The sequence below is a fragment of the Hemiscyllium ocellatum genome, unplaced genomic scaffold (genome assembly GCF_020745735.1).
Source record: "Hemiscyllium ocellatum isolate sHemOce1 unplaced genomic scaffold, sHemOce1.pat.X.cur. scaffold_2523_pat_ctg1, whole genome shotgun sequence".
NCBI classification, from domain to species: Eukaryota; Metazoa; Chordata; class Chondrichthyes; order Orectolobiformes; family Hemiscylliidae; genus Hemiscyllium; species Hemiscyllium ocellatum.
The window spans coordinates 40,001-50,000 of record NW_026868121.1 but is presented as its reverse complement, the minus strand read 5'-3'; positions in this window follow the sequence as shown (position 1 = coordinate 50,000).

Below are 10,000 nucleotides of genomic sequence, written 5' to 3'. Positions count from 1 at the left end.
CAGTACAAATCAGTAACCAGCGACACTTAGAATATTTTTGGAGCAGTACAAATCAGTAACCAGCCCCACTTAGAATATTTTTGAGTCAGTACAAATCAGTAACCAGCGACACTTAGAATATTTTTGAAGCAGTACAAATCAGTAACCACTGACACTTAGAATATTTTTGAAGCAGTACAAATCAGTAACCAGCGACACTTAGAATATTTTTGAAGCAGTACAAATCAGTAACCAGCGACACTTAGAATATTTTTGGAGCAGTACAAATCAGTAACCAGCGACACTTAGAATATTTTTGAAGCAGTACAAATCAGTAACCAGCGACACTTAGAATATTTTTGGAGCAGTACAAATCAGTAACCAGCGACACTTAGAATATTTTTGAAGCAGTACAAATCAGTAACCACTGACACTTAGAATATTTTTGAAGCAGTACAAATCAGTAACCAGCGACACTTAGAATATTGTTGAAGCAGTACAAATCAGTAACCACTGACACTTAGAATATTTTTGAATCAGTACAAATCAGTAACCAGCGACACTTAGAATATTTTTGAAGCAGTACAAATCAGTAACCACTGACACTTAGAATATTTTTGAAGCAGTACAAATCAGTAACCGCTGACACTTAGAATATTTTTGAAGCAGTACAAATCAGTAACCAGCGACACTTAGAATATTTTTGGAGCAGTACAAATCAGTAACCAGCCCCACTTAGAATATTTTTGAGTCAGTACAAATCAGTAACCAGCGACACTTAGAATATTTTTGAAGCAGTACAAATCAGTAACCACTGACACTTAGAATATTTTTGAAGCAGTACAAATCAGTAACCAGCGACACTTAGAATATTTTTGAAGCAGTACAAATCAGTAACCAGCGACACTTAGAATATTTTTGGAGCAGTACAAATCAGTAACCAGCGACACTTAGAATATTTTTGAAGCAGTACAAATCAGTAACCAGCGACACTTAGAATATTTTTGGAGCAGTACAAATCAGTAACCAGCGACACTTAGAATATTTTTGAAGCAGTACAAATCAGTAACCACTGACACTTAGAATATTTTTGAAGCAGTACAAATCAGTAACCAGCGACACTTAGAATATTGTTGAAGCAGTACAAATCAGTAACCACTGACACTTAGAATATTTTTGAATCAGTACAAATCAGTAACCAGCGACACTTAGAATATTTTTGAAGCAGTACAAATCAGTAACCACTGACACTTAGAATATTTTTGAAGCAGTACAAATCAGTAACCAGCGACACTTAGAATATTTTTGAAGCAGTACAAATCAGTAACCAGCGACACTTAGAATATTTTTGGAGCAGTACAAATCAGTAACCAGCGACACTTAGAATATTTTTGAAGCAGTACAAATCAGTAACCACTGACACTTAGAATATTTTTGAAGCAGTACAAATCAGTAACCAGCGACACTTAGAATATTTTTGAAGCAGTACAAATCAGTAACCACTGACACTTAGAATATTTTTGAAGCAGTACAAATCAGTAACCGCTGACACTTAGAATATTTTTGAAGCAGTACAAATCAGTAACCAGCGACACTTAGAATATTTTTGGAGCAGTACAAATCAGTAACCACTGACACTTAGAATATTTTTGAAGCAGTACAAATCAGTAACCGGCGACACTTAGAATATTTTTGAAGCAGTACAAATCAGTAACCACTGACACTTAGAATATTTTTGAAGCAGTACAAATCAGTAACCGGCGACACTTAGAATATTTTTGAAGCAGTACAAATCAGTAACCACTGACACTTAGAATATTTTTGAAGCAGTACAAATCAGTAACCGCTGACACTTAGAATATTTTTGAAGCAGTACAAATCAGTAACCAGCGACACTTAGAATATTTTTGGAGCAGTACAAATCAGTAACCAGCCCCACTTAGAATATTTTTGAGTCAGTACAAATCAGTAACCAGCGACACTTAGAATATTTTTGAAGCAGTACAAATCAGTAACCACTGACACTTAGAATATTTTTGAAGCAGTACAAATCAGTAACCAGCGACACTTAGAATATTTTTGAAGCAGTACAAATCAGTAACCAGCGACACTTAGAATATTTTTGGAGCAGTACAAATCAGTAACCAGCGACACTTAGAATATTTTTGAAGCAGTACAAATCAGTAACCAGCGACACTTAGAATATTTTTGGAGCAGTACAAATCAGTAACCAGCGACACTTAGAATATTTTTGAAGCAGTACAAATCAGTAACCACTGACACTTAGAATATTTTTGAAGCAGTACAAATCAGTAACCAGCGACACTTAGAATATTTTTGAAGCAGTACAAATCAGTAACCACTGACACTTAGAATATTTTTGAAGCAGTACAAATCAGTAACCAGCGACACTTAGAATATTTTTGGAGCAGTACAAATCAGTAACCACTGACACTTAGAATATTTTTGAAGCAGTACAAATCAGTAACCAGCGACACTTAGAATATTTTTGAAGCAGTACAAATCAGTAACCACTGACACTTAGAATATTTTTGAAGCAGTACAAATCAGTAACCGCTGACACTTAGAATATTTTTGAAGCAGTACAAATCAGTAACCAGCGACACTTAGAATATTTTTGGAGCAGTACAAATCAGTAACCACTGACACTTAGAATATTTTTGAAGCAGTACAAATCAGTAACCAGCGACACTTAGAATATTTTTGGAGCAGTACAAATCAGTAACCACTGACACTTAGAATATTTTTGAAGCAGTACAAATCAGTAACCAGCGACACTTAGAATATTTTTGAAGCAGTACAAATCAGTAACCACTGACACTTAGAATATTTTTGAAGCAGTACAAATCAGTAACCAGCGACACTTAGAATATTTTTGAAGCAGTACAAATCAGTAACCACTGACACTTAGAATATTTTTGAAGCAGTACAAATCAGTAACCAGCGACACTTAGAATATTTTTGAAGCAGTACAAATCAGTAACCAGCGACACTTAGAATATTTTTGGAGCAGTACAAATCAGTAACCAGCGACACTTAGAATATTTTTGACGCAGTACAAATCAGTAACCACTGACACTTAGAATATTTTTGAAGCAGTACAAATCAGTAACCAGCGACACTTAGAATATTTTTGAAGCAGTACAAATCAGTAACCGCTGACACTTAGAATATTTTTGAAGCAGTACAAATCAGTAACCAGCGACACTTAGAATATTTTTGGAGCATTACAAATCAGTAACCAGCGACACTTAGAATATTTTTGGAGCAGTACAAATCAGTAACCACTGACACTTAGAATATTTTTGAGTCAGTACAAATCAGTAACCAGCGACACTTAGAATATTTTTCAGTCAGTACAAATCAGTAACCAGCGACACTTAGAATATTTTTGAGTCAGTACAAATCAGTAACCAGTGACACTTAGAATATTTTTGGAGCAGTACAAATCAGTAACCAGCGACACTTAGAATATTTTTGAAGCAGTACAAATCAGTAACCAAGTGCATTTTTGAATTGGTTACTGATTTCTCCGTTGAAGTTGGGGCTGCGGTTGGCTTCAGTTAGTGGTGGGGGCTTAATTTTCGCCGAGGGGAGCGTGTCCCGGTAGTGTCTCCGAGGAAGTGGTACCTATTGAAGGGGGTGTTTCTGAATTTGGGCCCTTTTTGAGTGGCATTGCCGGATGGGTTTTGTGTTGAAGGCTTCCAAATCGGGTAGCTCAGCCGGATTTGACCCGGCGGTTCTACCGACTGTCACGCCTTCGAGGGGGGACTGTTGTCTAAGTTCAGGCCGGATTTGGTGAATTTCCTAAGTCGGGAAGTGGTCCCAACGGGTTTGGGAGTGAACCTAACTGCTCATACCAACTTTGAGGCTTTGGGGCCGGGTAGCACAGTCGGATTTGACCCGGCGGTTCTGCCGAATGCCTGGCCTTCGAGGGGGGCCTGCCCTCTGAGTTCAGGCCGAATTTGGTGATTTTCCTAAGTCGGGAAGTGGTCCAAACGGGGATGGGAGTGAACCTGACAGCTCATACCGACTTTGGGGCTTCCAAGCCGGGTAGCTCAACCGGATTTGATCCAGCGGTTCTAGCGACTGCCACGGCTTCGAGGGGGGACTGTTGTCTAAGTTCAGGCCGAATTTGGTGAATTTCCCGAGTCGGGAAGTGGTCCAAACGGGGATGGGAGTGAACCTGACAGCTCTTACCGACATTGAGGCTTCGGGGCCGGGTAGCTCAGTCGGATTTGACCCGGCGATTCTGCCGACTTCCACGCCTTCGAGCGGGGACTCTCCTCTAAGTTCAGGCCGAATTTGGTGAATTTCCTAAGTCGGGAAGTGGTCCAAACGGGGATGGGAGTGAACCTAACTGCTCATACCAACTTTGAGGCTTTGGGGCCGGGTAGCACAGTCGGATTTGACCCGGCGGTTCTGCCGAATGCCTGGCCTTCGAGGGGGGCCTGCCCTCTGAGTTCAGGCCGAATTTGGTGATTTTCCTAAGTCGGGAAGTGGTCCAAACGGGGATGGGAGTGAACCTGACAGCTCATACCGACTTTGGGGCTTCCAAGCCGGGTAGCTCAACCGGATTTGATCCAGCGGTTCTAGCGACTGCCACGGCTTCGAGGGGGGACTGTTGTCTAAGTTCAGGCCGAATTTGGTGAATTTCCCGAGTCGGGAAGTGGTCCAAACGGGGATGGGAGTGAACCTGACAGCTCTTACCGACATTGAGGCTTCGGGGCCGGGTAGCTCAGTCGGATTTGACCCGGCGATTCTGCCGACTTCCACGCCTTCGAGCGGGGACTCTCCTCTAAGTTCAGGCCGAATTTGGTGAATTTCCTAAGTCGGGAAGTGGTCCAAACGGGGATGGGAGTGAACCTAACTGCTCATACCAACTTTGAGGCTTTGGGGCCGGGTAGCACAGTCGGATTTGACCCGGCGGTTCTGCCGAATGCCTGGCCTTCGAGGGGGGCCTGCCCTCTGAGTTCAGGCCGAATTTGGTGATTTTCCTAAGTCGGGAAGTGGTCCAAACGGGGATGGGAGTGAACCTGACAGCTCATACCGACTTTGGGGCTTCCAAGCCGGGTAGCTCAACCGGATTTGATCCGGCGGTTCTAGCGACTGCCACGGCTTCGAGGGGGGACTGTTGTCTAAGTTCAGGCCGAATTTGGTGAATTTCCCGAGTCGGGAAGTGGTCCAAACGGGGATGGGAGTGAACCTGACAGCTCTTACCGACATTGAGGCTTCGGGGCCGGGTAGCTCAGTCGGATTTGACCCGGCGATTCTGCCGACTTCCACGCCTTCGAGCGGGGACTCTCCTCTAAGTTCAGGCCGAATTTGGTGAATTTCCTAAGTCGGGAAGTGGTCCAAACGGGGATGGGAGTGAACCTGACAGCTCTTACCGACTTTGGGGCTTCCAAGCCGGGTAGCTCAACCGGATTTGATCCGGCGGTTCTAGCGACTGTCACGCCTTCGAGGGGGGACTGTTGTATAAGTTCAGGCCGAATTTGGTGAATTTCCCGAGTCGGGAAGTGGTCCAAACGGGGATGGGAGTGAACCTGACAGCTCTTACCGACTTTGGGGCTTCCAAGCCGGGTAGCTCAACCGGATTTGATCCGGCGGTTCTGCCGACTGTCACGCCTTCGAGGGGGGACTGTTGTATAAGTTCAGGCCGAATTTGGTGAATTTCCCGAGTCGGGAAGTGGTCCAAACGGGGATGGGAGTGAACCTGACAGCTCTTACCGACTTTGAGGCTTCGGGGCCGGGTAGCTCAGCCGGATTTGATCCGGCGGTTCTGCCGACTGTCACGCCTTCGAGGGGGGACTGTCCTCTGAGTTCAGGCCGAATTTGGTGAATTTCCCGAGTCGGGAAGTGGTCCAAACGGGGATGGGAGTGAACCTGACAGCTCATACCGACTTTGAGGCTTCCAAGCCGGGTAGCTCAGCCGGATTTGACCCGGCGATTCTGCCGACTTCCACGCCTTCGAGGGGGGACTGCCCTCTGAGTTCAGGCCGAATTTGGTGCATTTCCCGAGTCGGGAAGTGGTCTCTGTCACAACGGGGGCAAGTGTCTGAAGAGGTAAAGTGAGTAACCAGCACAGCTTAGGGAAGGGTTCCAAAGTTCTCAACAATGTGAATTCGGTTACCAGGAAAGCTTAGGAAAGCTGCCTGACTGTCCCAAACGAATGAACTGCAAAACTTAGGGAACATGCCCGAAGATGCTTAAAAGTGTGAAATCAGTAAGCAGGAAAGCATAGGAAAGTGCCTGAAAGTGCTAAATGAGTAACATGAAAAACGTAGAAAAATGCCCGAAAATGTTTAAAAGTGTGAACTCAGTAACCAGCAAAACTTAGTAAAACGTTGGAAAAGCAGAAATGAGTAACCAGAAAAACTTAGAAAAATGTTTGAAAATGAGAAATGAGTAACCAGAAAAACTTAGAAAAATGTTTGAAAATGAGAAATGAGTAACCAAGAAAACTTAGAAAAATGCCCAAAAAGAAGAAATCAGTAACCAGAAAAACTTAGAAAAATGTTTGAAAATGAGAAATGAGTAACCAGAAAAACTTAGAAAAATGTTTGAAAATGAGAAATGAGTAACCAAGAAAACTTAGAAAAATGCCCAAAAAGAAGAAATCAGTAACCAGAAAAACTTAGAAAAATGTTTGAAAATGAGAAATGAGTAACCAAGAAAACTTAGAAAAATGTTTGAAAATGAGAAATGAGTAACCAAGAAAACTTAGAAAAATGCCCAAAAAGAAGAAATCAGTAACCAGAAAAACTTAGAAAAATGTTTGAAAATGAGAAATGAGTAACCAAGAAAACTTAGAAAAATGCCCAAAAAGAAGAAATCAGTAACCAGAAAAACTTAGAAAAATGTTTGAAAATGAGAAATGAGTAACCAGAAAAACTTAGAAAAATGTTTGAAAATGAGAAATGAGTAACCAAGAAAACTTAGAAAAATGCCCAAAAAGAAGAAATCAGTAACCAGAAAAACTTAGAAAAATGTTTGAAAATGAGAAATGAGTAACCAAGAAAACTTAGAAAAATGCCCGAAAAGAAGAAATCAGTAACCAGAAAAACTTAGAAAAATTTTCGGCCAAGTGTGAAAAATATTCTAAGTGTCAGCGGAGGAAAATGCCGAAGCATCGGGAAAGATTCAAAAACTCATGCCGAACATGAGTTCCGAAGTGCCGGAGGAACTGGGCGAATTGAGCCCGGCGGTTGGCCAGATGTCGTTTTGAGTCTGCAGCCCGAAAACTTTAACTTTGTCTGCCGCGGAAGTCTGGACCGGGAAAAATCCAAACGGTTTTGCCGGGTTCGAGTTCCAGAGCGAAGCAGTCGAATTTGAAATTCAGACCCATTCAGTGCCACTTGACATTGTGACACAGTGAGGTTGGCGGGGTACCCGGAGATTTCTGGGAACACGATTTTTAGAACAAAATGGCGGCGCGGGACCACTTTGAAAGGCATCCGAAAAACGGTTCCGCGGGCAGAGCACTTGAATGACAGGCCTGTGTGCATGCCCAAGAGCTCTCGGAAGTCTAATTTTTGACACTTTGTCAAATTTTCGACAGACTTACCCAACTCTTGCTGCCTGTTCTAAGAATCAGTCAGAGGCCTGTGCGGCGGTCTCTTGACACTTTGGAGGGCGGGCAAACCCCACGTTGACTCCGGCCGTCCCTCCAAAAGGCACTTGCTATTGGGGGAAAGGATTGCAAGTAGCCTGGTTCCCGTGGGAGCGGCCAGGAAGGGTGCAGGCTGGCCCTTGCCTGAGCATTCCCAAAACCCTCTTCCGCTGAGAGCAGACCTCGCACGCCGCACTACCGGCTCTGGGAGTGGTTGGCCGCTATTGTACATAGTCCGGTCCTTCCTCTGCCACCCGGCAAGTGCGATGGCTCTGCCGCCCTGCGGTGCTCGTCACCCAGGTTTGGGGAACACGATACTTAGAACATGTTGGCGGCTCGGGACCTGCAGGCGAAAGGGGCCCCGTGGTGCTGAGCACATCGACCTCGGGTCTCAGTGCAAGCCGGAGAGTTCGCGGAAGTCTTAAAAGATTTTGACATCTGCTCAATTCTTTGACAGGCTTGCCTGACTCTTTCCGTCCGTTCTAAGAATCAGTCGGAGGCCGGGGCGGGGACGGTCTCTTGACACACGGAGGGTTGGCTTCCCTCCTCAGGTGTTTGTGTCGAAAATGAAGGCGAGAGATGCAAGCGTCCTGGTTCCCCTGGGTGCTGCCAGCAAGGGTGCAGGCTGACCCTTGCCTGAGCACTCCCAAAAGCCTCTTAAGCTGAGAGCAGGCGCCGCACTACCGGCTCTGGGAGTCGTTGGCCGCTATTGTACATAGTCCGGTCCTTCCTCTGCCACCCGGCAAGTGCGATGGCTCTGCCTCCCTGCGGTGCTCGTCACCCAGGTTTGGGGAACACGATACTTAGAACATGTTGGCGGCTCGGGACCTGCAGGCGAAGGGGGCCCCGTGGTGCTGAGCACATCGACCTCGCGTCTCAGTGCAAGCCGGAGAGTTCGCGGAAGTCTTAACAGGCTTGCCTGACTCTTTCCGTCCGTTCTAAGAATCAGTCGGAGGCCGGGGCGGGGACGGTCTCTTGACACACGGAGGGTTGGCTTCCCTCCTCAGGCGTTTGTGTCGAAAATGAAGGCGAGAGATGCAAGCGTCCTGGTTCCCCTGGGTGCTGCCAGCAAGGGTGCAGGCTGACCCTTGCCTGAGCACTCCCAAAAGCCTCTTAGGCTGAGAGCAGGCGCCGCACTACCGGCTCTGGGAGTCGTTGGCCGCTATTGTACATAGTCCGGTCCTTCCTCTGCCACCCGGCAAGTGCGATGGCTCTGCCTCCCTGCGGTGCCCGTCACCCAGGTTTGGAGAACACGATACTTAGAACATGTTGGCGGCTCGGGACCTGCAGGCGAAAGGGGCCCCGTGGTGCTGAGCACATCGACCTCGCGTCTCAGTGCAAGCCGGAGAGTTCGCGGAAGTCTTAACAGGCTTGCCTGACTCTTTCCGTCCGTTCTAAGAATCAGTCGGAGGCCGGGGCGGGGACGGTCTCTTGACACACGGAGGGTTGGCTTCCCTCCTCAGGCGTTTGTGTCGAAAATGAAGGCGAGAGATGCAAGCGTCCTGGTTCCCCTGGGTGCTGCCAGCAAGGGTGCAGGCTGACCCTTGCCTGAGCACTCCCAGAAGCCTCTTAGGCTGAGAGCAGACGCCGCACTACCGGCTCTGGGAGTCGTTGGCCGCTATTGTACATAGTCCGGTCCTTCCTCTGCCACCCGGCAAGTGCGATGGCTCTGCCTCCCTGCGGTGCCCGTCACCCAGGTTTGGAGAACACGATACTAAGAACATGTTGGCGGCTCGGGACCTGCAGGCGAAAGGGGCCCCGTGGTGCTTAGCACATCGACCTCGCGTCTCAGTGCAAGCCGGAGAGTTCGCGGAAGTCTAAAGCTTTTGACATTCGCTCAAAGCTTTGACAGGCTTGCCCGACTCTTTCCGTCCGTTCTAAGAATCAGTCAGAGGCTGGTGGGGAGGTCTCTTGACGCAAGGGGAGGGGTGGCGTCCCTCCTCAGGCGCTTGTGTCGAAAATGAAGGCGAGAGATGCAAGCGTCCTGGTTCCCCTGGGTGCTGCCAGCAAGGGTGCAGGCTGACCCTTGCCTGAGCACTCCCAGAAGCCTCTTAGGCTGAGAGCAGACGCCGCACAACCGGCTCTGGGAGTCGTTGGCCGCTATTGTACATAGTCCGGTCCTTCCTCTGCCACCCGGCAAGTGCGATGGCTCTGCCTCCCTGCGGTGCCCGTCACCCAGGATTGGAGAACACGATACTAAGAACATGTTGGCGGCTCGGGACCTGCAGGCGAAAGGGGCCCCGTGGTGCTTAGCACATCGACCTCGCGTCTCAGTGCAAGCCGGAGAGTTCGCGGAAGTCTAAAGCTTTTGACATTCGCTCAAAGCTTTGACAGGCTTGCCCGACTCTTTCCGTCCGTTCTAAGAATCAGTCAGAGGCCGGTGGGGAG